This window comes from Carcharhinus amblyrhynchos, chromosome 9, assembly GCF_965287045.1.
Source record: "Carcharhinus amblyrhynchos chromosome 9, sCarAmb.v2.hapA, whole genome shotgun sequence".
NCBI lineage: Eukaryota > Metazoa > Chordata > Chondrichthyes > Carcharhiniformes > Carcharhinidae > Carcharhinus > Carcharhinus amblyrhynchos.
Window position 1 is genome coordinate 91,301,296 of NC_137332.1, and position 27,893 is coordinate 91,329,188.

General features: G+C 43.6%; 2 protein-coding genes across 3 annotated transcripts in view; both read left to right on the forward strand.

The window, feature by feature from the left end:
- The window catches only part of LOC145348007 (uncharacterized), a 521,035-nt gene that overhangs the window by 227,006 nt on the left and 266,136 nt on the right, over positions 1–27,893 (forward strand). The window lies entirely within an intron of this gene.
- The window catches only part of LOC145348051 (uncharacterized), an 88,059-nt gene that overhangs the window by 44,095 nt on the left and 16,071 nt on the right, over positions 1–27,893 (forward strand). The gene's annotated exons all lie outside the window — the stretch shown is intronic.

Below are 27,893 nucleotides of genomic sequence, written 5' to 3' on the forward strand. Positions count from 1 at the left end.
TTCAAACTCATCACCATCACATTTAATTTTTTTCAAAATTGATTCTCGGGATGTGGGTGTCATTGACTATACCAGCAGTTCCAGAATTTTGACCAACGACAGTGAAGGAACAGCAATATATTTCTAAATCAGGATCATGGGGGTGGGATGGTGGCACAATGGTTAGCACTGCTGCTTTACAGCACCAGGGACCCGGGTTCAATTCCCTGCTTAGATCACTGTTTGTGTAGAGTCTGCACATTTTCCTCTGGGTGCTCAGGTTTTCTTCCAGTCGGAACAAGATGCTGGTTAGATGCATTGGTCATGCTAAATTGTCCCTCAGTATAGCTGAACAGGCATCAGAATATGGCAACTAAGGGATTTTTAGAGTAACTTCATTGTAGTGTTAATGTAAGCCTACTTGTGACAATAATAAATAAATAAGAGTGACTTGGAAAGGAACTTGCAGGTGATGGTGTTCCCAGGCAAGTTAGCTTGTTTAATCTGTGCAGGACTGTTCGACCAAATGAAGCAAAGTAATAACCAAACTAAGAGCTCCTTCCTGTGGAGGTTGCATAGAAATGATCATCGCTACAGAAGGTGTGGAGAAGTTTAAACTTTCAGATAATAATTATCGATATCAGTTGTTGATACAAACAAAAAATGTCCAAGGATAAAATGGATGCAGCATTAGTCATTATAACTGAGTTGGAGGAACTGCTGTCAGTATCCTGGCTGATTCCAAAAGATTTGCTGTATAGAAACTTAATGTTTGTGTCGAAATGCATGATCTTCTTGGAGATCCTCTCCACTTGGAGCCGGCAAAAGACCAATCATTTCTATCGGTACTGGAGAACACATCGATGATTCTGAACCATTCGAATCACAGCCCTATATTCATAAACTTCTTGGTATGGCTGATATTAAAGGGTTAATGGAGGCAGTGAAAGGGCAGAGGTCAGATATGAATAAAGATTGAACGGACCAACTTAAATACAAAACTATTCACACTTCTGAGATCTTTATGGACTGCTTAGAACATGATGGAGATGGGGCCTACCAGTCAGATAATGATTTTCATCCCTGTTTTTGGAATTGATTTCAAGGGGAAAGAAAATGAAGGAGAACCAATGGCAAAGTTACTGACCAGAATGGACAGTCTGAATGACCAAGAACTGGACAGTAAAGATGGGGACTAAACAATCGACAGCTAGGAAGAATCCAATGAGTGACTCGAGAATTGGATGTTACAGACAGAATCACCCAGTTAACGAACGTTTCTGCTTACAGGCAACACAGCATCAATAAAAAACCAGGGCCTACTTGAAACATCCTGCAGAGAAATGTGGTTAAGGTTTGTTTCTTAAAGGCACAGTATCATTACAGTACACAGAGCAGTCTGATCATTCAGTCACATTCACTCCATACTCCTTATTTCCAAGTTGATGAGATTAAAACTGGGAAGGGTCAAAGCTCTTTTCCAAATGTGGTGGCATTCCCAAACATTATGTCAGCCCATCTGAGATGTTCAAATTCCTCCAAGCAGATGGGGAAAATGGTAGATTGGTTTATCTGTGTGACTACCAGCTATCGTTCTCATCCTGTGACCCTCACATTCTTCCAGTTTGGATGTTATCCTATTCTTGATATTAAAACTTGAGGACATTCCCACTCCATGAACAAGGCCAACAATGTGGGATTTGGAACATTTTTTTCCTGTTCAGGGTTTAGGCTTCATCTCCAGATTGTAAACTGGAAAAATATTTCCCTGAAAAGTGCTGTTTGTATGAATTGGATTCTCCTCCTGATTGTTCAATGTTTTCATTCCCAACTCTCATCTACTTGGAAATAAGGAGTAGGAAGTGAGTGTAACTCAGTGATCAGACTGTTCTGTGTACTGTGACAATACTGTGCCTTTAACAAAAGCATTCTAACCAGGTTTCTTTGCAGAATGTTTCAAGTAGGCCCTGGCTTTTTATTGGTGCTGTGTTATCTGTGACTAGAATTGTTTATTGCCGCTGAAGCAGTATAAATTACGTAATGTTTATCTTTAATCTGAACTATTGGAGGGTCCTATTTCTTTTAGTGTCCCTTAGGATTACAGAGTGGAGCTAGATTGAGATTGATTGACAGGTCATGTGATGTGGCTAGGGACAGCTATGCTTCAGAGAAAAGATCAGTTACATTTCTCTGTTGCTGCCAAAGCTGGTGGAAGAAATCAGTGTCTTTCTGTCTCTCGCTGTGTCTCTGAGGCTTTTTGAAAGTTCCAGGACTGGGAAGAATCAGGGAATTGATCCAACAATCAAAGGCCTAATTCACATAGATGTTAAAAAGCTGTAAATCCAGCATCACATCAGTGCCAAGTCTGAGGAAGAGTGTATGTCTGTGGGATGGTTTATAATTTGGAATAACAGAGGTAGCTAACTGTTAGGAGTTGTACTGTGTCAAGTTTAAATCTTGTAATTGATAAAAGTTATGCTAATTCTTTTTGTTATATTCTAATTGTGTTCTTAAATAAACTTTGTTCAATAAGAGCTTCCTAGTGGGTCACTTGAATCATACCTGGACTGAAACACCTTATGCTCACCCATGCCACAATCAAATGATAAACTTGGGGTCTAGGCTAACTTTATAAAAAATCTTGGAGTTCCTAGCCTGGGTCTTAACAGTACTAGCTAACCACAACGATGGCTCAGGGCTGCTTTCCCACATCATCCAAGAGACATTGGACCTGATGGGAACATATTCCAAGAGTGGTCAGGGTGTCTGACACTGCAAAACTCACCCTGTTCTTGGTCTCACTCTGCTGTTACATAGAGATAAAACACAAAATTGTGAAATCTCCCACTCCACGCAGGGAAATTCAAATGCTGTCAGCCAGATTTGAATGACAACACTCCTTCTGCAGCTCACTGCCTCCCCAACTTCCATCCACCTCTGTTTGGATTGATGGGTCAGCCTCTTTCTCTTATCTTTGTTGAATATCTGCTCGGTGCAGCACGGTGGCACAGTGGTTAGCACAGCTGCCTCACAGCACCAGAAACTTGGGTTCAGTTTGGGCCTCAGGTCACTATCTGTGTGAAGTTTGCATGTTCTCCCATGTTGGCGTGAGTTTCCTCTGGGTTCTCTGATTTCCTCCTACAGTCCAAAGATGTGAAGGTTAGAGTGTCAGGGTTACTGGCATTCCAGGTTTATACTCTGTATAAGGAAGCACTTGTTGGAATATTGCTGACCATGTAAGGAAATGTAAGTTTGGTGAAGAGATCCCAGCCTAGGAGGAGTTATTTCATTGAGATTCCTGCTGTCACATTTAGAGTGCAGAATACAACACTCAGGACAATCAGCTGCTCTGTAGCCACACCCCACACCCCCCCCCCCCCACCCCCCACCCCTCCGGACAGGATCCACATGGAGCCATACAGGGGTTACAGAATATTGCAGTAGGAGGTGCTTTTAGTTAATACTTCAATGTCCTCACAGACCTGACTTTTCAAACATGCACTGGTCCATCTGACTTCAGGGTCACATTGGAGAATGTCAAGTCATTGGGAGAGAAAAGAGAATGAACCTTTAATTTAGGGAATGTTTATTTTCCCAAATACAGCCCAATTTATTCTCAGGGTAAGGTGGGCCAGCCCTGCTTGACCAATTAAATCCATGGAGAGTTATTCACAGACAGATTCAAACAGTTAAGCTGAATTGCTAGAATCTGGATCTTGCCAATATCTGATTGATATCCTGGGATTCATAAAGTCAGAGTTTTACAGCACAGAAAGAGGCCCTTTGGCCTCTTCTCTGTGCCAACCATTAAGTATCTATTTTAATCCCATTTTCCAGACTTGTTCCAAAGTTCTGGCCTTTTAAGTGATTGTCTAAATGTTTTTGAAATAGTGTGAGTCTCCTGTCTCTCATGCAGTGCAGTGAATTCCAGATTCCCACCACCCTCTGGGTGGAAAAGGTTTTCTTTCAAATCCTCTCTAAATTTCCAATCCCTTACCTTAAATCTATACCCCTTGGTTATTGACCCTTTACTAAGGAGAAAGGTTTCTTCCTATTGTCATGAATTTGCCTGGTAGCAAGACCCAGAATTAACAAAGGAAATGATGGGATGTAATCTACTTAGTAATAATACACCATCCACATTCAAAGGGCTGATGACATGCATCATTTTCGTAGTAACAGGATTAGCAGATCTAGATAGGGTAAGATGTAAATAGCTGTCTCATCAGGAAGTTGTTTACCAAGATTTACCAAGCAGGACATAGATAGGATGCAGGACTGGGCGGAGAAGTGGCAGATGGACTTCAACGCGGATAAATGTGTTGTCGTCCATTTTGGCAGAACCAACGGGATGAACGAGTACACTATTAAGGGCAGAAGTCTGAGTAGTGTTGAGGAGCAGAAGGATCTTGGGGTCCGGGTCCACAGGACTCTTAAATCGGCCTCGCAGGTGGAGGAGGTGGTCAAGAAGGCGTATGGTGTACTGGCCTTCATTAATCGAGGGATTGAGTTTAGGAGTCGGGAGGTAATGCTGGAACTTTATAAGACCCTTGTCAGGCCTCATTTGGAGTATTGTGCGCAGTTCTGGTCGCCTCACTATAGGAAAGATGTAGAGGCTATTGAGAGGGTGCAGAGGAGATTTACAAGGATGTTGCCTGGACTGGGAGGCATGCCTTATGAAGTTAGGTTGAGGGAGCTGGGACTCTTTTCCCTGGAGAGACGAAGGTTGAGAGGCGACCTGATAGAAGTTTACAAAATGTTGAGAGGAATAGATAGGGTGGACTCTCAGAGGCTATTTCCCCGGTTTGAAATGGTCGCTACGAGAGGACACAGATTTAAGGTGCGGGGAGGGAGGTTCAGAAGTGATGTTAGGGGTAAGTTTTTCACTCAGAGGGTGGTGAGTGAATGGAATCGGCTACCGTCAGTGGTGGTGGAGGCGAACTCACTGGGGTCTTTTAAAAGACTTCTGGATGAGTATATGGGGTTTAATGAGATTGAGGGTTATAGATAGGTCTGTAGGTTGGTAGGTGATGTGGTCGGCGCAACTTGTGGGCCGAAGGGCCTGTTTGTGCTGTAGTGTTCTATGTTCTATGTTCTATGTCTGTGAGATAAGGTGATGCATGCAGAAGCTAATGTTTGAGAGTCCAGGAATATAGCAGAGAAAGATGGTTCAATGTATTGTCTGAAGAAGCAAAGAGAGACAGGGGTTGGCTAAGATCAAGTATAGTTTTGGCATACTGCACTTGGTTGAAGTCATGAGGTTACACTGAGGCTTCATTTTAAGCAATTTTTTTAAAGCAGCATCTAAGCCTATTGGCTGCGATGCACATAAAATTGTGTTGTCTTTGTGGCGCAATTGGTTAGTGCGTTCGGCTGTTAACTGAAAAGATGGTGGCTCGATCCCACCCAGGGGCGCCGAATGTTCACATTTTGGGTGGCATGGTAGCACAGTGGTTAGCACTGCTGTTTCACAGCTCCAGGACTTGGGTTCGATTCCCGGGTTGGGTCACTGTCTGTGTGGAGTTTGCACATTCTCCTCATGTCTGCATGAGTTTCCTCCCACAGTCCAAAGATGTACGAGGTAGGTTTGATTGGCCATGCTAAAAAAATTGTTCCTTAGTGTCCTGAGATGCATAGGTTAGAGAGATTAGTGGTAAATATGTAGATATAAGGGGGTAGGGCCTGGATGAGCTTGTGGTCGGTGCAGACTCAATGGGCCAAATGGCCTCTTTCTGCACTGTAGGGTTTCTATGATTCTAAGATAAAGCCTTGGAGGAGATGCAATGCCTGCTCCAATCAGCTTGGATCATGTAGATCAAGCCCAAAACAGGAAGTGGGAAGCCTGTCTTGTCAGCTTGGATCTGGAGTGTCTCACTTGCTGAGACTTTGAATTGGACTTTGATTGGATTGAGTTGGATATAAACGAAAAAGAAATTGTCAACTCCTGCAGAAGCAGAGAGGCCAGTTCAACATGTCACTGGAAGGCCAAGTAAAACACTAACAGCAAGCTAGTTACCAGCAGAGGTTCTTTGTAAAATCTTACTGCTAAGTTAATGCAGAAACCATCTGAAAGGCAATTTAAATATCTTCACTGAACCAGGCAAAGATGTTTCCCAGACTGGATCATGCTCCTTGTATTGGGTGGTATGTATAGGCTGATATATTTGTTTAAGGTGGATATTGTTTTGGGAACAGAGAGTCTTAGAGTTCAGATACTGGGGATATAGTTTGAAACAAACGGTAACCACTAGACAAAACTGTGTGTATGTGTAATTCTCCAGTGTTTATATATTGTAGATTTATAGCTCTGTGTGTGTGTTTATGTCTTTAATTTAGGAGTGGTTTCATGCAACTCCTCAAACCATTTCAAATAAAGCAATATTATACACCACCACAAACCGGTGCCTCACATTGAGATATATTTTGATGCATTTTATTTTAATGAGTTAGAGGTGAGAAGCTGAAGATGGGAAGTTAAACATAGAAGGAAAGTTAATGAACAGGAGGTGGGGGGTGGGGGTGTTGGGTGAAGGGTCCAGTTTGTCACTGGGTTTGCTAGTGACTGGGTGAAATCTCTGAAGCACCTTAATTCCCCATCCACTTTGCAAAGTGCAGAGACACAAGCTCAGTCACATGGCTGGAAGGAAAAGTACCCTGAAATTTAGTGACATTAAAACTATGAGAGTGACATCAAAAGATACAGAATTCTGCGATCACATACCAACTGACTCAAGAACAGCTTATTCACTGCTGCCATTAGACTTTTGAATGGATCTACCTTATATTAAGCTGATCTTTCTCTACACCCTAGCTATGACTCTAACACTATATCCTGCACTCTCCCCTTTCCTTCTCCCATCTATGTACTCTATGAATGGTATATTTTGCCTGTATACCACGCAAGAAACAATACTTTTCACTGTATCCCAATACATTTGGCAATAACAAATCAAAAACTAAAATGTTGCAAATATTCAGCAGGTCTGGCAACATTTGTGTGAAAGGAGTAAGCACAGAAGTATCTATATCACTGCAGCCTCCAGGAATATACAAGCATGTACTGCAATATTTGAGAGATGATTGATCTATTGGAGTGGCAGCATATCTGAACAGGGCAACATTATGACTTTTAAAGCAGGATGGCTTTTTTTCCGTATTATTTGTCATTGATTGATGCTGTGTGATGCTGCTCTCGGCAGAATCAATCAACAGATTTAAGGAAGAGATAGATATGTTTTTGATGAAAAGTGGGATAAAGGGCTGTTGGGACCAGGCAGGATAAGATCAGCCATGATCATGTTAAAAGGCAGGGTGGGCTCGGAGGGCCTACTCCTGCTACTAATTCTATGTTACCGTCAGTCTGAATTGGAGTGGTGTTGGAGGCTGAGCTGCTGGCTTTAACTCTCAGTGTTTCTGAGTTCAGTAGGGCCCAACAACGTCTGATGTGTGATGGTGAAGGCATTTAGACTCTAGTGCACATTAGGCTGTTAGAGTGACAGAAGCCCAGAAATGTAAAGATGTTTGTTTTAGACACAAGTATTTCTGCGGAAGCTTTCAATCTATTTAATGCATGCTTCTCCTTATAATTTATTTGGCGATGTAAGCATCACGAGTAAGACCAGACAACGCTACCAATTCCTAGTTACCAGTTAATAGTTGACCTTCTTCTTGAATCACTGCAGTCTAGATAGTGATGTGAATCCCATAATGTGTTTGGGAAAGGAGAAACCCAGTGATAAAGTCAGAAGGACGATATTTATCTACGTCAGGACAATGTGTGACATGGAAGTGAACTTGGAGGTGATGGTTTTTCTATACATCTGCTGTCCTTGTTCTCTGATCAGATCCATGCGAATCACAAAACTCAGCAGATTGGTAAACCATGTAATTAAAAACATCAGCTTTTATTGCAAGGGGGAGTAATTATAAATTAGAGAAGTCCTGCTACAACTGTACGGGCATTAGTGAGATAGCACCTTGAGAACTATGTGCAATTTTGGTCTATTTACTTAAGGAGGAATATTCTGGCATTGGAGGCAGTTCACAGATTCACTGAGTTGATTCTTATGATGACATGGCTGGTTTAATTGGTGTTGTCAGACTTTTTACTGGTTTAATTGGGACAGTTGAGCAGGCTGGGCCTATACCCCTGGAGTTTAGAAGAACGAGAGGTGAGCTTACTGAAATATATTATATTCAGAGGTGTCTTGACAGAGTATACACTGAGCAGTTTCCACTACCTGAGCATCAGGCATCAGGAGCACGTTTCACACAGTGGGGCTGAGTTACACACAGTGAGAGTGAGTTTCACACAGTGGGAGTGAGTTTCACACCGTAGTGGTAAGTTTCACAGTGGGGGGTGAGTTTTATACAATGGGGTATGTTTTATACAGTGAGGATGTGTTTCAGATGAGAAGGTTTTACTTGGGGGCAGTTCTTTCACTTGCTGATTTTTATATTGGGATTATTTCAGACGGGGACAGTTTCACAGTGAGGGCTGTTTACACTGGGTTGGTGTTTTTCAAAGGGGGCTTTTCAAACAGAGGCATGAATTTCACATGGGTGCTGTTTCACGCAGATGATGTTTACAGAGGGGAGTTATGAATCTGAGTCGGTTTGAAGAACTGGTTCTTGTTTCTATCTATGAGATTCTAACTGAGTCATCATTTCAAAATATATCAAACATTTACACCTGCTGAAACTGCAAATACTGCATGTGAATTGGGTACAGAAAGAGGGTTAACATAGAATTGATGAACGGTTAGAGCACAGAGTGAAGCTATACGGTCCCTTGTGTCATGCCTGAAAGAGGAATGGAACAAAAAAGCAAAGATTCTATCTGGAGGAGGTGTGAATGGCAGATTGATGAAGAACAGATTGCAGCAAAGAAAAACAAGTGAAAAATCAGACCAAGGAATGGGAGGTCACAGTGAGAGTCAAGGTCATCGTTTTAAATCTCTACCTTGCCTCTATCTATTAGTTGGTTCATGTTCCTGTTATGCTAATGAACAATCTCGGGAATTGATCCTGTCCTAAAAGAACTGTCTCTCCAATATCTACTGTCCTTACTGTATCTTTAAGACTTGATTACCTGTAAAGACTCGCATTCCAACCATTATTTTGTAAATTGAGTTTGTGTCTTTATATGCCCTGTTTGTGGACCGAACTCCCGCTCATCTGATGAAGGGGCAGTGGCTTGTGCTACCAAATAAATCTATTGGACTTTAACCTGGTGTTGTGAAACGTCTTACTTTCTCTCACACACAGACACACACATCTTTCTTACACACACATGTACTGGCCTCTATCTCATTTATACACCAATCACACACCAAACATTCATACACTCTGTCTTTCACACACACTCCACTTTGTCTCACAAGCACACAAACGAGTGCCTCTCTTTTTCTTACATGTACAGTCCCTCCTCTCTCTCCCGCGCACACACATACACATTGAATTACTCTCACACTCATGCCCCTCTTTCTCTGACTCACATACACATGCACTATGCACAGATACACTACACACATAAGAGATTAGCGTGTCCCATTAAAGCATGTGGGATTGAAGATAGTATATTGAGATGGATAGAAAACTGGTTGGCAGATAGGAAATAAAGAGTAGCAATAAACGGATCTTTTTCCAAGTGGCAGGCAGTGAGTAACTATTAGGGTAGTGCAAGGATCAGTGCTAGGACCCCAGCTATTCACAATGTATATTAATTTAGATGAGGGAACTAAATGTAATTTCTCCAAATATGCAGATGGCACAAAATGGCTGGGAGAGTGAGCTGTGAGGAGGATGCAGTGATGCTTCAGTGTGAGAGAGTGGGTTGGTGCATGACAGATGCAGTATTAAGTGGATAAATGTGTGGTTATCCACTTTGGCAAACAAAATAAGAATGGCTATACATCGAGAGAGGGGAATATGCAATAAGTCCTGACTGCCTTGTACACCAGTTGCTGAAGGTAAGCATGCAAGTGCAACAGGAGGTGAAGAAGGCAAATGGTATTTGGCCTCCATTGCATGAGGATTCAAGTACAGGAACTGACATGGCTTTGTGCAGTCATACAGGGCCTTAGTGAGGCCACACCTGGAACATTGTGTGGAATTTTGTCTTCTTATCAGGAGAAGGAAGTTCTTGCTTCAGAGGGAATACAGTGAAGGTTACCAGATTGATTCCTGGGATGGCAAGACTTACATATGAGGAGAGATCGGAGTCGGTTAGGAGTATATTCACTGGAATATAGAAATAGATAGATCTCATAGAAACCTATAAAATGTTAACAGGACTAGATAGGTAGATGTAGAAAGGATACTTTCAATGTGGGGGAGTTTAAAACAGGAGTCACAGTACCAGCTGACTCAAGAACAACATCTTCCCTGCTGCTGTCAGACTTTTGAATGAACTTAACTTTCATTGAGTTGATCTTTCTTTACGCTCTAGCTATGACTATAACACTACATTCTGCACTCTTTCATTTCCTCCTCTATGAATGGTATGTTTTGTCTGTATAGCATGCAAGAAACAATACTTTTCACTGCATGTTAATACATGTGACAATAATAAATCAAATCAAATAATGAAACAGGGTAGACTATTTAGGGCTGAGATGAGGAGAAATTTCTTCACTTGAGAGTGATGAATCTGTGGAATTCACTTCCGCAAAGAGGAGTTGGGGCCAAAAGATTTGTATGTTTTCAAAAAGGAGTTAGACGTAGCGCTTGGAGGTGAAAGGAATCAAAGGATATGTGGTGAAGCAGGAACAAGTTATTGTGTTGGATGATCAGCCATGATCATAATGAATAGAGGAGCAGAATCAAAGAGCTACATTGCCTACTCCTGCTCCTATTTTCAATGTTTCTGTGATACCTGTTTCAAACAGAAGGAAATCTGCTATCTTGACCTGGTCAGGCCTACCTTCAGAGCCACAGTAATGTGGTTGACTCTTAAATGGCCTAGCAAGTTGTATCAAACCACAAAAGAAACAATAAAAAGGAATAAAACTGTATCGACCCCACCCGGAATCGACCTAGGCACCGGAAACAGCACACCAAATACTGATCTGCCAAAATTATGGCACCCACCTTACTAACATCTGTGGGCTTGTGCCAAAATTGGGAGAGCTGTTTCATCATCTATTCAAGTAATAGCCAGATACCAGCTTGAGAAATTAATGCCCACAAAAACAAATTGTCCCTAAATTAGTCTCCCCTCAATCTGATTTCCAATGTGGAGTGCCATAAGCATAGACAAGAGTCATGGGTGGAAGAGGGAACTCAATGTTAAAATGGCGGCGTGGGTTTGTTGGGCCGAAGGGCTTGTTTCCCATGCTGTGTTGTTCTTTGTTCTTTGTAAAACCACTACCAACACAGTACGTCCTGTCCACCAGCAAAGATCCAGCAAAGGTGGTGGCATAATGGAAGAAATTGCCCTGGGGGACCTTAACTCGGACATTCATCCTGTGAGGCCTTTTTGGATGAAGCTAAACATGGGCAGCCTCCTGTTCATTACCATGTGTGGACCCCTCAGGTAATGAATCAGTACACCAACATGTAGGAAACACAGAGGATACAAAATGTACATTGGATGGGAACTTCAATGTCCATCACCAAAAATGGCCCAAACACATTATCACTGGTGGAGCTGGCAAAGGGTACAGACTGTGGCAGGAGAGGGAGCCAACAACATACTTGACCTCTTCCTCACCAACCTGCTTGCTGCAATGGACCCAAGTACCTGATTTATCAACATGGTGTGTTCCTATTCACTGAAGCACTCAGGAGCCTACAGAAAGAGTCCTGTACACAATATATCGGTCAATGTCATGGTGAGCTGGTACATTTCTTCCATCAATGGGCTTAGAATTTCTGGTTCACAGGAAGTGTAACATTTCCCATGGTGACAAACACAAGCAGTTATGTGTCATAAGAACATAAGACACCAAAGTCGGAGGTGTGGTAGATAGTGAGGAAGGGTGTCATAGTTTACAGGGAGACTTAGACAAGTTGCAGAGCTGGGCCGAGAGGTGGCAGATGGAGTTTAATGCGGAGAAGTGTGAGGTAATTCACTTTGGCAGGAATAACAGATGTGTTGAGTATAGGGCTAACGGGAGGACTCTGAATAGTGTGGATGAACAGAGGGATCTAGGTGTATGTGTACATAGATCCCTGAAAGTTGGGAATCAAGTAGAAAGGGTTGTTAGGAAGGCATACGGTGTCTTGGCGTTTATTGGTAGGGGGATTGAATTTAGGAGTCGCAGCGTCATGTTGCAACTGTACAAAACTCTGGTGCGGCCGCACTTGGAGTATTGTGTGCAGTTCTGGTCCCCACATTATAGGAAGGATGTGGAGGCTTTGGAGAGGGTGCAGAGGAGGTTTACCAGGATGTTGCCTGGTATGGAGGGGAGGTCCTGTGAGGAGAGACTGAGGGATTTGACGTTGTTTTCGTTAGAAGGCGGCTAAGAGGGGATCTTATTGAAACATATAAGATGATTAGAGGTTTAGATAGGGTGGACAGTGATAGCCTTTTTCCTCGGATGGAGAAAGCTAGCACGAGGGGGCATGGTTTTAAATTAAGGGGGGGTAGTTATAGGATGGATGTCAGGGGTAGGTTCTTTACCCAGAGGGTGGTGAGGGATTGGAATGCCCTGCCTGCTGCAGTTGTAAATGCGCCTAGTTTGGGGGCATTTAAGAGATCCGTGGATAGGTTTATGGATGGAAAGGGATTGGTTTAGGTTAGAGGGTCATTGTTTTTTAACTGTTCGGCGCAACATCGTGGGCCGAAGGGCCTGTTCTGCGCTGTAATGTTCTATGTTCTATGAAATAGGAGCAGGAGTAGGCCATCTAGCCCCTCAAGCCCGCCCCGCCATTCGATAAGATCATGGCTGATCTGAAGTGGATCAGTTCCACTTTCCCGCTTTCTCCCCATAATCCTTAATACCCTTGCCTAGCAAAAACCTATCTACCCGTGTCTTAAATATATTTAGTGAGGTAGCCTCCACCACTTCAATGGGCAGAGAATTCCAGAGATTCACCACCCTTTGAGTGAAGAAGTTCCTCCTTAACTCCATTCTAAACTGCCCCCCCCCCCCCCCCCCCTTATCTTGAGGCTGTGCCCTCTAGTCCTGCTGTCCTTTCTGAGCAGGAAGAATCTCTCTACCTCTACCCTATCCATCCCCTTCGTTATCTTATATGTCTCTATAAGATCCCCCCTCATCCTTCTAAACTCCAACGAGTATAAGCTCAGTCTATTCAGCCTCTTTTCATAGTTCAATCCCCTCAACTCTGGTATCAGCCTAGTGAACCTCCTCTGCACTCCCTCCAAGGCCAAAATATCCTTGCGCAAGTGCGGCGACCAAAACTGCACACAGTACTCCAGCTGCGGCCTCACCAGTGCCCTGTACAGTTGCAGCAAGACCTCCCTGCTTTTATATTCAATCCCCCTCGCTATGAAGGCCAGCATCCCATTTGCTTTCCTGATCACCTGCTACACCTGTAGGCTGGGTTTTTGTGACTCATGCACAAGGACCCCCAGGTCCCTCTGCACCGTAGCATGCTGCAGCTTTTCGCCCTTTAAATAGTAATCCCTCCTACTATTATTCCTGCCAAAGTGGATAACCTCACACTTGCTAACATTTTCAATTTCATGAACTCAGGCAGCGGAAAGCACTCTACAGCCAATGAAGTTTTTAAAATTGTAGTCATTGTTGTAATGTAAGAGATGTTGCAATCAATTTTCTTTGGAGTGTAGGGAGCTGAGGGGTGACCTTATAGAGGTCTATAAAATAATGAGGGGCATAGACAAGGTGTATAGTCAATATCTTTTTCCAAAGGTAGGGAAAAGGTAGGGGAGATTAAAACTAGAGGGTATAGGTTTAAGGTGGAGAGGGGAGAGAAACAAAAGTGTCCAGAGGGGCAATTTTTTCACACAGAGGGTAGTAAGTGTCTGGAACAAGCTGCCAGAGGTAGTAGTAGAGGTGGGTAGAATTTTGTCTTTTAAAAAGCATTTAGATAGTTACATGGTTATGATGGCTTTAAAGGGATATGGGCCAAATGCGGGCAATTGGGATTAGTTTAGGGGTTTTTAAAAAAGTGGCATGGACAAGTTGGGCCGAAGGGCCTGTTTCTATGCTGTCAACCTCTACGACTCTATGACTACTTTGCACACAGTAAATTCCCACAAACAGCATTATGACAATGACCAGGTAATGTGTTTTTGTGATTTCAATTGCAGGATCCATATTGACCAGGACACCGGGAATAATTCCTCTGCTGTTCCACAATGTAGTTTCATGGGATTTTTTAAAATTCACTGAGAGAGCAGACAGGGCCTTTGTTTAACTCATCTGAATGATGGTAACTCTGACAGTGCAGAACTCCCTCAGTACTGCACTGGGGTGTCAGCCTAAGTGCTCAAGAATTTGGAGTGAGACTTGAACCCACAACTTTCTGACTCAGAGATGAGAGTGCTAACTAAGCCGTGGTTGACAAAAACACGTAATATTTCTGTTGTATTAGCTTCAGTTTTTAAGGGGACTTGCGGCAAGGCTGTATAAAGAATGATATGCATTGAAACTCTTCGTCACCTCTCTTCCTTGCTTCCCCTGAATTCCTCCCTCGGTTGTTCTCCATCTCTCCCCTTCACTCGCTGAACATCTTGGCACTTTGTTGATTCCTTGGTAACACACAAAATCCTTTCACTGGCAGATGGAACATCTGACCCTCCCACAAACCCATTTCCAATCCAATAAAACCATTCACAAAACATTGAAAAATCTCCCACCCGCTGAACATTTCCTCACCCGCTAAACCCCTTGCACCACCCCCTGAAATCATTGCTCCGCTCCAGAACCCTCATCCTCCGACTGATCTTCTTACCCTCACTCTGAAACCATGCCCCATCTCCTGAATCAACTGCTCAGCTCCTGAACAAATTTCCTTGTAACCATTAACCAATTTCAAACCCTCAACTCCTTCTTCACACCCTGGTATTTGTGAGATATCTTGAACTATGAATGGTCAGAGTGCTGACACTGAGTAACACCTGTTGGATCTCAGACCATTTCTGAATGGGTTATTCTAAATTTACAATGTTTCCCTGCAGTATCCTCTCCTGGAATTTCCCCATCTGTTTCCAGCCTCATTCCACCCTTGGCGCCTTGTTTACAGACACTTCGATCTTAAAGAGAAACAAGACAGGGGTATGAAGCAGTGACCAATGCAGTGACCAAGTTTTATTTCTGCTTACAGCCCATCATTCAGAGAGCAGTAACACAGGATCAGGGGTTCAGGGAGTGAAGTAATCAAACACAGCCTGATTCCCAGAAACAAAGGTTTCATTCATTGAGAACGGGCTGTTGGGAATCCCTCACTGGATCTTTCACCTCTTCTTTGACCTTCCTTGTTGTTGTCAAGAAGATTCTCTCCTGACATCTCAGCGATGGACATCATAATTTCTGGCAAGGCCATCAGTCTGACACGTGAGAGGACAGGGGATCCCTAAAAGTGAAAGAAAACATGAATTAACTGTTGGTTCTGCAGACTGAGAGAGAACAATAAGAAAACATGAACCATTCTGTCAGTGTCACTGGGACAGATGCTGAAACACACAGCAACATTAGATATTTTGCATCCCATAAAGTTCGACAGATACCCCCTCCATCCTACTCTTGGACTGTACAGACTCTCTCTGTGCTTCAGAGAGGCTCAGGGCGATTTCCTCAGTATGGTACCCACCACCCCCACTTTCAAAGGCCAGAGACAGAAAATAAATATCCAATATTTATATAGAAATTTTCCCATAATCTGAAGGATCTGAATTTTTTTTTACAGATCAGAGATAGTGTCTGAAAATCCAACATTGACTGCAGTGTTTCCCACAAAACAACCAGCTTTCAACAAAGTCCACAAACAGCCAATGAGATTTGACAGATGGAGAGGTCATGTTAGTGGAGACAGTGATGTTGGTCTAGGACACAGAAATTTTAGCTCCTCACAGTGTATCCCAGATATTCCCTGACCCAGGAACAGACCAACAGGGTCTCTGTTTAATGCTTCTTCCAAAATATGATATCCATAACAGTGCAGCATTCCTGCAGTGCTGTATTGCCAGTCAAGTGATTATTCCACTACTCACAATGAAACTTATTGAAAAGTTGACTCCTGTCTGGGGACTGTTCCACAGACACCTCCAGTATCACTCACAATTCCCCATTCTTCACCTGGGAGACTGGATAGTGAGTGTAGAGGGAAAGGGACTGAAGGAGCTCTTCGCTACAACTGTGTCCGTGAAGTCATGGATGTCTTGCTCACCTTGGCTGGCAATTACATTCAGTTTGACGTGGGCCAGGCCCAACAGGAAGCCCAAGTTGAAGTTTTGCTGCCGTTGCCAGCATGTCCCATTTGCAAGGGGCTGTAGATGTTACACACATCGCTCTGCATTCCCTGCTAGGTCAGGCACTGCATTTGATCCATTCCCTGAATGTGCAGATTGTCTGTGACCACAGACTGATTACCTTGCATGTGTGTAACCCAGGGAGCGTCCACGACAGCTACGTCCTCTGGAGTTTGAATATCCCCAGATTGTTCAAGGATGATGGCACATAGGGGACAAGGGAGGACTGTCTCATGGCACCATTGTAGAGGCCAGAGAATGAGGCAGGGATCTGCTATAATGAAGCCCCGCTGCCACCCAGTCCACCACTGAATGGAGCATCGGGCTCCTGAAAATGTGATTCCACTGCCTGGATTGCTCTGGCTGTGCCCTCCAGTACAACCCCTGAAGGTCTCCCTGCATCATTGTGACTGCTGCATGTGCCATAACTTGACGTAGCAGTGGGAGACTTTTTGGAGGAGGAGGATGAATGGGAGGATGAGGAGTGGCACCAGGATGTAGAGGAAGAGGCCAAGGAGGAGCCAGAGGATGGAGGACTGGCCTTGCTGGTGAGAATCTGGCAGGGCAGGGTGGCGAGGGAGGCTGGCATCGTGGCAAGGTTGACCTGGCCACTGGTAGCCCCCCCTAAACCTCGGAAGCCGTCACCACAACACCCCCCTCCACCCCCCACCTCATCTATACCACCCCACACATGGGTCTGACTGTCATCACACTAAGGTGATGGGCCTAGGTTGGCCGTGCTAGCGAGAATTTGATCCAAGCAGGAAGGTGATGATGTCTCACTGTAAGGTATGCTGTGATGCTGCCCTGTTGCCTTCCTGTGTAGACAGGCTGCTCCTACCGGTATCCAACTGCACACTGGTGTGTGGGCTTAAATATGAATGAGGGTTAGGGGCATGAGTGTGCGGATCAATGGCCCAGGGACTGAGGGTGGGGGACAAAGACTTGGGGAGGGTGGGAGGGCTGACATAGGGTCCAATGGATGCTGGGGATACCAGGGCAGGTCACTTGTCACTTTTGGTCAAGGAGCCAATGTCAAGCAGCATGATACTCTATGTCTCTATGCATTCGGTCGGAGTACAGTCATCCCCATGCGGCAGGGGAGAATCACAGAGAGATTAGTCACAGCTGTGGGATGCAATAACATTTATTGGTGAAATTAAGTGCAATAACATGAAGGGGTGATATTTAACTGTACAATATAACAGGACTCTGATTCTGAACAGTGTATATTTTCCTAAACCTAACTAATGCAACCCTTCACCCTTGCCCTCTTAGTAACACTATAAGTCCTTAACCTTATGAAGCCCATTGCTGCGACTAGACAGAGGGGCTCAGCTGTGTTCCATGCCCTTTGGCATGCTTCACAGATATCCTCTGGAAGGCCGAGACCTGGGGTTTCAGCCGACTTTCAGATGACATTGATATAGCCATGTCACACTGTTCATCCCAATGCCTGTGAAATGCTCCAGTGTCAGGAAGGGAACAATCAGAAGGTCTGAGGATGGCGAGGGCTTCCTGGGTGGAAGGCCAAGAACATAAGAATTATGAGCTGGAGTAGGCCACTGGCTCCCCGAGCTTGCTCCGCCATTCAATAAGATCATGGCTGATCTTTTTGTGGAATCAACTCTACTTACCTGCCCGTTCGCCATAATCCTTAATTCCCTTACTGTTCGAAAATTTATCTATCCTTACCTTAAAAACATTCAATGAGGTAGCCTCAACTGTTTCATTGGACAGGGAATTCCACAGATTTACAAACCTTTGGTGAAGAAGTTCCTCCTCAACTCAGTCTAAAATCTGCTTCCCCTTACTTTCAGGCTATGTCCCCTAGCTCTGGTTTCACCCGCGAGTGGAAACAACTTCCCTGCTTCTATCTTATCTATTCCCTTTATAATCTTACATGTTTCTATAAGATCTCCCCTCATTCTTCTGAATTCCAATGAGTATAGCCCCAGTCTACTCAGTCTCTCCTCATAAGCCAACCCTCTCAACTCTGGAATCAACCTAGTGAATTCCAGCTGCACCCCCTCCAGTGCAAGTATATCCTTTCTCAAGTAAGAAGACCGAAACTGTACACAGTTTTCCAGGTGTGGCCTCATTAGCACCTTATACAGCTACAACATAACCTCACTGTTTTTAAACTCCATCCCTCTAGCAATGAAGGACAAAATTCTATTTGCCTTCTTAATTATCTTCTGCACCTGCAAACCAACTCCTTGAGATTCCTGCACAAGGACACTCAGGTCCCTCTGCACAGCAGCATGCTGCAATTTTTTACCATTTAAATAATAGTCCATTTTGCTGTTATTCCTACCAAAATGGATGACCTCACATTTACCAACATTGTACTCCATCTGCCAGACCCTCGCCCACTCACTTAGACTATATATCCCATTGCAGACTTTCAGCGTCCTCTGCACACTTTGCTCTGCCATCCATCCTACTGTCATCTGCAAATTTTGATATAATATACTTGGTCCCCAACTCCAAATCTTCTATGTAAATTGTAAACAATTGCAGTCCCAACACTGATCCTTGAGGCACACTACTAGTCACTGATCGCCAATCAGAAAAACACCCATTTACCCCCACTCTTTGCTTTCTGTTAGTTAACCAATCCTCTATCCATGCTAATACATTACGAATAACACCATGCATCTTATCTTATGTAGCAGTCTTTAGTGTGACATCTTGTCAAATGCCTTCTGGAAATCCAGATACACCACATCCACAGGTTCCCTATTGTCCACTGCACATGTAATGTTCTCAAAGAATTCCACCAAATTAATAAAACATGACCTTCCCTTCATGGACCTATGTTACGTCTTACCAATGGGACAATTTATATCCAGATGTCTCGCTATTTCTTCCTTGCTGATGGATTCACACATTTTCCCTACTACAGAGGTTAAGCTAACCAGCCTACAGTTACCTGCCTTTTGTCTACTTCCTTTTTCAAACAGTGGCGTCACATTTGCTATTTTCCAATCTGTGGGAACCACCCTAGAGTCCAGTAAATTTTGGTAAATTACCACTAGTGCATTTGTTATTTCTCCTGCTATCTATTTTAGTACCCTGGGATGCATTCCATCAGGACCAGGAGACTTGTCTACTTTTAGCCCCATTGACATGCCCAACACTACCCCTTTAGTGATAACGAAAGTTTCTAGGTTCTCACCTGACATAGCCTTCCTGTCATCAATTTTTGGCATGTTATTTGTGTCTTCCATTGTGAAGACCAATATAAAATACTTGTTCAATGCTTCAGCCATTTTCTCATTTCCAGTTATTACATCCCCCTTCTCATCCTCTAAAGGACCAATATTTACTTTAGCCACTCTTTTTCATTTTATATATTCGTAGAAACTTTTGCCATTTTATATTCTGAGCTTGTTTACTCTCATAATCCATCTTACTTCTCTTTATATCTTTTTTCGTGGCTTTCTGCTGACTTTAAAGATTTCCCAATCCTCTAGGTTCCCTAATCTTTGCCACTTTTGCTTTCAGTGTGATACCCTCCTTTATTTCCTTAGATATCCATGGCTGATTATCTCTTTTTCTACAGTCCTTCCTTATCACTGGTATATACTTTTGCTAAGCACTGTGAAAGATCACTTTGAAATTCCTCCAGTGTTCCTCAATTGTCCCACCATAAAGTTTTTACTCCCAGTCTACCTTAACCATCTCCTCTCTCATCCCTTTGTAGTCTCCTTTGTTTAAGCACAAGACGCTGGTACTGGATTTTACCTTCTTGTGCTCCATCTATATTTTAAATTCAGCTCCTGATCGCTCTTCCAAGAGGATACCTAATTTAAGGTCATTAATTATTCCCATCTCATTATACAAGACCAGATCTAGGATAGCTTGCTCTCTTGTTGGTTCCATTACATACTATTTAAGGAAGCTATTGCGGATACATTCTATGAACTCCTCCTCAAGGCTGCATTGACCAACCTAGTTTGACCACATGATATGTAGATTAAAATCCTCCATGATAATTGCTGTACCATTTTTACATGCATCAGTTATTTCTTTGTTTATTTCTCGTCCCACCATGATGTCATTATTTGATGGTCTATAGCCTCTTCCCATCAGTGACTTTTTCTCCTGTTTCTAATTTCTACCCAAAGGCATTCAACCTTTTTTTCCATAGAACCAATATCATCTCTCACTACCGCCCTGATATCATCCCTTACCTTCCTGTTGGTCACTCCGAACAGTTTGATACCCCTGGATATTCAACTCCCAGTCATGACCATCCTGCAACCATGTCTCTGCAATGGCATGGTCTGGTGTTTCCTCCTCCCTCAGAATGTGAATTGGGACAGTGGGGTAGCTGGAGTGAGCTCCGGAGACCTCAGCGTGACCTGGCTCTGCCAGTCTGGGAGGCCCAACCATGGTGTGCAAGCTCTCAGCGATGGCCCTCTGACCCTGGACCAAACTCTGGATGCCTTCAGCGATAAGAGTTCTGAGACCAGGCCAAGCTCTGGATGAGCCCCATGAACCTGGGGTAAGTTGTTAAGACTCAAATCCAGGACCTGCTGTGTCTCTAGAATGCTGTGCCTCCAGAATGTCAATGACACGTTTGGCCACGACTTTCTGTGTCTCCAGAATACCTCCAACACCCATGGTCATTGCCCACTGTGTCTCCAGAATGCCAACTGCACCTTCTTATCCTCCTTTCCCATATCCTGCCTGCTTGAGTCTTTCTTTTTCTCATACATATGTTGATCCCATCACTGCCTTGGATGTGGGTCTTCAGAATGCCTCCAACAACCATGGTCATTGCCCACTGTGTCTCCACCATGGCCTACTGTGTCACCAGGATGTCCTGCACACTGTCACCCATGGGATCCATTTGATGCCCCAGGCTTTCCACTGTGGATGCCACCCATGCAGCAGTAGCCTGGATACCACACTGTGCTGGCACCACCTCCTGCGACAGAAGTCTGTTGGAGTCATCCAAACAGCCTTACATTTGCTGCAGTGTTGCTGACAGTCGTTCCACCATTCCTGGCTCTGTTGCTGCAACTCCAGCAGCTTGTCAAGAAGGGGGTGGGGGTGAATGGGGGGGTCTGGGTGGAGGATTGGGTGGGTGTTGTTGTGGAGAGGGGTATGGAGGTGGACTGGGGTGGGAGGATCTCGTTACCACATAGCCCAGAAACATGCCAGGATATGTATCTTGCAACACTTCCTGTGACCATTAACAGATAATTCTGGAGTCCCCTGAGGTTACGCTTGCAAATCAGTATTCCATTTTGGAGGTTGGTGAGGTTACCTGTCTATAAAGGAAGGGTACAAAAGAGAAGCAGGGCAATATTAATAGGGGATTCTATAGTCAGGGATACAGATAGGCGCTACTGTAGCCATCAATGTGGCTCCAGAATAGTATGTTGCCTCTCTGGTGCTAGGGTCTGGAATGTCACTGAATGGCTGCAGGGCATCCTGAAGTGAGAGATGATAATGCCTCAGATGTGTTTGACAGCAGACCAGAAAAGGAAGACCCACATCCAAGGCAGTGATGGGATCAACATATGTATGAGAAAAAGAGAGACTCAAGCAGGTGGGGTATGGGAAAGGAGGATAAGAATTAGGGCCCAGGAAACACAGAGATATGGGAAGATGGGATGCAGTGGAGAGGAGCAAAGGAGAGTGGAGTACATGAGAAAGGATGCCTGGGAGGGGTAGAAATAATTGTCCATGTGTTTGGAGAATTTTCCTGAGAATCATGGGGCTCAATAAACATCTTCAGTGTGTAGTACATAAAATGATGACATCAGTCACAGAAGATATTGTCTCTAATCAGCTGACCATCAGGGGAATATGGGTGATGTCTGATTTCCTGACAATTAAAGTACTGTAGGATGATCCAGTGTGAGTGACATTCAAATGGAGTATTCTCAAACAGTCATTACACATCATCACATGAGGAGGGGAATTGTTTTCTGTTCAGGGAGCTCTGTGGGTTGCCTTGGGCAATCTTCAGTGTCATGTGTGTTATCAATCGCTCTCAGCAACTTAGAGAAGCAGCTAATCCAGAAAACCCCATAGACCTCTGTTGCTGCTCTCTTAGTGATACACAATTTAATGAAGTAATTTACTCCAGTGGAATAATTTACTCTCCTCCTAGCATCAGCTCCTACCATTCCTCTTCCTCATCCTTCTGTCCTCTTTCTGTCTTTCCACTTTCATTTTCTTGTGCCCCCCTCTTATTTTTCTTGATTTGGTTTATTATTATTGTCACATGTATTAGTATACAATGAAAAATATTGTTTATTACACGCTATATAAACAAAGCATTCCGTACATAGAGGAGGAAAGAGATCAGAATGTAGTGTTAGAGCCATAGCTAGGGTGTAGAAAAAGACCAACTTAATACCAGGTAGGTCCATTCAAAGGTCTGATGGCAGCAGGGAAGAAGCTGTCCTTGAATTAATTGGTACACAATCACAGACTTTTGTATCTTTTTCTCCATGGAAGAAGGTGGAAGAGAGAATGTCCAGGTGTGTGCGGTACTTGATTATCCTGGCTGCTTTTCTGAGGCAGTGGGAAGTGTAGACAGAATCAGTGGATGGCAGCTGGTTTGTGGGATGGACTGAGCTTCGTTCATGACACTTTATAGCTTTTTTTGTGGTCTTGGGCAGAGAAGGAGCCATAACAAATTGTGCTACAACCAGAAAAATGCTTTCTATGGTATAAATGTTTGCGAGAGTTCTTGCAGATAAAATACCTAGTCTCCTGAGAAAGTCAAGACATTGGTGGGCTTTCTTAACTATTGCATCAGTGTAGGGGGACCAAAACAAGTTGTTGGTGATCTGGACACCTGGAAACTTGAAGCTCTGGACTACTTCCACTTCATCCCCATTGATGTAGACAGGGACATGTCCTCCACTACATTTCCTGAAGTTGATGATTATCTCCTTCATTTTGTTGATATTGAGAGAGAGATTACAGTCTTTGTGCCAGTTCACCAGGTTTTCTATTATTCCTGCAATCCATCACATCTTTGTTTGAGATCCAACCTACTACGGTGGTGTCATCAGCAAACTTGAAAATCAAGTTAGGAGAGAATTTGGCAACATAGTCATAGGTGTATAAGGAGTATCATAAGGGGCTCAGGACACAGCCTAATGGGGGTACCAGTGTTGAGGATGATCCTCTTTCCTGTCCCTTTCTCCCCATCTGCCATTAGAGAGACGAGATGATGGAGAGAAAGTTCACCATTTTAAACTCTATGATCAATGAAAAACAAAGTAAAAACTCCATACAATATTAAGGCAATGTCATTATTCTGTAGGAATATAGGACTTAGGAACAGGGGAAATTCATTCAGCCCCTCAAAACTGTCGTATCATTTGATAAGATCATTGTTGATCTGGTTGTGGTTATAGCTCTAGGTTCATGTCTACCTCATGAACCTTGACTTACTTCTCTATCAAAAGTCTGTCTATAAGAAGAGAGGACTTAACTCTCAGTGCTGTTAGATGGCTGGGGAAACATTCTGTTTTCTGTGAACAGGAAATTCTAAATCCATTGAGAAAGTATACAAACCCACTGTGACATTGATCAATATATTGAGTACAGGACTCTCACTATAGGCTCCTGAATTTCTGTGAATAGGAACATGCCATGCTGACAAAACAGGCAGGTTGGGTTAAGTAAAAAAGTGAATTTATTGTGAATTATAAATCTAATCAGAATATTAATAAAAGGGCAGACAAACAACAGCACAATCGTGAAAATAATTCAAGATTTTTCCCAGAACATGAAATGAATCTGGAAAAAGTGTAAAGTGAACATATCACATTGTTATTGCATTGAGATAAAATTGGCTGAGGGAATTCAGGTCTGTAAGGACTCACCCCCAGTCCCTCACTATTCTCAGGGTAGTAGTCCTCCCAGACAGGACTGTACAAACATTACCCATGGTATAAGTCAATACCCATTAACTAAAGAGGATCTATCTATAATTCACATCACCAACTAAGGCAGGGTCTAATTCTACCCGATACCCACTCCTGAAAGCTGTCTCACTTTACTAACACACACATCAGGGGAAGCTTTCTCAGAATACTACAGATAAAAGTTTAAAATCCCTGTATTTTAGTCTGGCTTTCAATTCCGATGTCAGAAATAATATTGAACTTTAGTATCATAAAATTCCACAGTGCAGAAGGAGGCTATTCAGCCCATCAAGTCTGCACTGACCACAATCCCACCCAGGCCCTATCCCCATAAGTCCATGCATTTATCCTAGCTTGTCCCCTGACATCAAGGGTCAATTTAGCACGGCCAATCCATCTAACTCGCACATCTTTGGACTGTAGGAAGAAATCAGAGCACCCAGAGGAAACCCACATAGATACAGGGAGAACGCGCAAACTCCACATAGTCAATGCCCCAAACCGGGAATCAAACCCAATGCTGTAAGGCAGCAGTGCTAACCATTGTGCTGCCGTAATAATAAAGGATGGAGCTCATTTCCATCATAGAAACGCATGCAGAATTGAAGAGATCGGAAGAAGTTTGCAAATAGAGAGTGAACAACAATGCTGCGGTCATCAGCAAACTTTAGATCATATGTAGCTATGGTGGTACATTTAGTTTTGGCACGGAGGTAACCGATGTCAATGAGTTTCCCATCAAGATTGATATTTAATACTGACACCAGAGGGCAGTTGATCTTTCTTGAGGTAAATAGTCACTGTCAGGTAAATTGTAAATACAATGGGGGCTATCACACAGCTTTGTTTGACACCAGTCTAGATTTTGAAGGCTCCTGTTTCAAATCTCCCACTCAAGATAGTTACAGTCATATCATCATGAAGCAATTGTAGGATTGTGATGAAGTTTCTTGCACACAAAATGGTTGGAGTTTCTTTCTATGTGAATTCACAGATGTTCCAGGAACCAACAACTGTGAAGACTTATTATAGAACTCAAACCAATAGAGTTTCTTCTCGAATGTGCTTGAGATACACTGACTGTGTCCTATCACACACCACATTCCTGGATACTTTCTCACCAGTGTGGATCACTTGTGCTTCAGCTGAATGGAGGAGCGGTTGAAAGCCTTGTTATAAATATCACACCTGAGGAATTCCTGCTGGTGTCCAAGGGGGGGTCAAGTTATGAAGAAATCTTTACCATAAATTCTACAATTAAAAGGTTAACCACATTCCTGTACCTGGAGAATTTTTGACCGTGTGAGAGCTTGGTCACACACTTCACATTTGAAGGGTTTCTTGCTTGGATCCTCAGGTGTCTCAGGAGGTCAGTCCCATCTGGATTTCCTGAGGTTAAAGCAATGTGCAGGCTTAACAATTCACAATGATAGGCTTTCTCCCCTGTGTGTGTGTGTTGGATGGACCAGAAGATACACTTAACACACAGTTCACACATGGGGTTTTCTCCTGTATCAATCGTCCAATGGACCAAGGGGCTCATTAACTGGGAGAATGGTTTGTCGCACATTTCACGTGAATGGTTTCTACATTTGAATGTGTTGGTGGTGCCGGAGGGTCGCTCGTTGTGAGAATGATTTACCAAACTCCTTGCACATAAATGGTTTCTCTCCTGCGTGAATATAGTGGTGAGCTTGGAGGTTTGCTGACTGTGAGAATGATTTGTCACACACATTGCATGTGAATGGTTTCTCACCTGTATGAATGCATTGGTGCATCCTGACGCATAGTGAGTTTAATAATGATTTGTTGCACAACTTGCACATGAATGGTTTTTCTCCAGTGTGCTTGTGTTGGTGCATAAGGAATTGCAATGAATTTGAGAATGACTTGTTGCATTATGCGCACGGGAATGGCTTATCACTGGTATGAATACATTGATGTGCATGGAGGGTGGAGGACTTTGAGAATGATTTGTTGCACACCTCACATTTGAATGGTTTTTCCCCAGTGTGAACGCGTTGGTGTTCATGGAGGGTCATTAGTTGTGAGAATGATTTGTTGCAGACTTGTCACACAATTTGCATGTGAATGGTTTCTCCCCTGTATGAATGGGTTGGTGTCTGTGAAGGCTTGCGAGCTGTGAGAATGATTTGTTGCAGATCTTGCACACGAATGGTTTCTCCCCAGAGTGAGTCCATTGGTGTGTGTGGAGGTTTGATAAATGTGGGAGTGATTTGTCACACCTCACATGTGAAAGGTTTCTCCCCTGTGTGAAAGCATTGGTGTCTATGGAGGGATGATGAGCTCATGAATGATTTGTTGCACACCTCACACGTGAATGGCTTCTCCCCAGTATTATGTGTTGGTGCATGAGGAATTGTGATGAACTCGAGAATGATTTGTTGCATAACTCACATGGAAATGGTTTCTCCCAAGTGTGGATGTGTTGGTGTACACGGAAGTTCGATGATTGTGAGAATGATTTTTCACATACCTCGCACCGGAATAATTTCTCCCCAGTATGACTGCATTGATGTTTGCGAAGAATTGCTGAGTCCAAGAATGATTTGCTACACACCTCACACTTGAATAGTTTCCCCCCGTCTGAATGCTGTTATGCACATGGAGGGATGATAACATGGAAAATGATTTGTCATACACCTCGCATATAAATTGTTTCTCCCCTGTGTGAATACTGTCGTGCTGGCAATCCATCCCTCAAACATAACACTAGAAGGGTTCTCCCTGGAGTTATTCTTCTGGTGTCTCAAAAGGTTTGAAGACCCCACAAAAGCTTTAAGTCTCACACTTAATTGCTTCCTCTTCCAAATAGCTGTCTTATGTAGCTACTCTTAAAGAACAAAGAACAACCCAGCACGGGAAACAGGCCCTTCGGCCCAACGAGCCCACGCCGCCATTTCAACAAAGCATTTTCCTACACCTACCCTGCCCCGTGTGTATGTGAATGGTACCCCTAATGTAGCCAGATCCAGGGGAGAATAGCGTAGTGTCAATTTGGTACACCAGTCAGCCTAAGAGCACATCTTTGGGGTGTGGGAGGAAACCGGAGCACCTGGAGGAAACCCACGCAACCACAGGGAGAATGCGCAAACTCCCACAGACGCAGGCCCAAATCCCTGTATCTGCACAGCTAGCAGTGATAGTCACTGAGCTGTTGTGGTGCCCGTCTGCTGGCCCAGGATTAAGCACACACAACAACATGAAGTACTAGGCCACTCTCGAAACCTCCAAGAGCAGCCCACGTACGACCCACCGTGTGCATGCCCCTCGTTTGACAACAAGGTGAATCGACACCTGTGGATTAAAAGAGACAAAACATTAGCATGTAGTATTACATTTCCAGTGTCATCCCGAGGCTCTGACCCTTTTTAATACCGTCTTCTATAACCCTCCATCCCTGTTTCGCTCGTGTCTATCTAAGTAAACCTTAAACAAGTCCAATGTGCCTGCCTCACCTTACTTGGTAGTACATTCCATACCCCCACGACCCTCTGCGTGAAAAACCTTCCTCTAGTATCCAAATTATACTTCTCCCCCCTCACCCTTAGATCGTGACCTCTCGTAATAGTTGTCCCCAGTCTAGG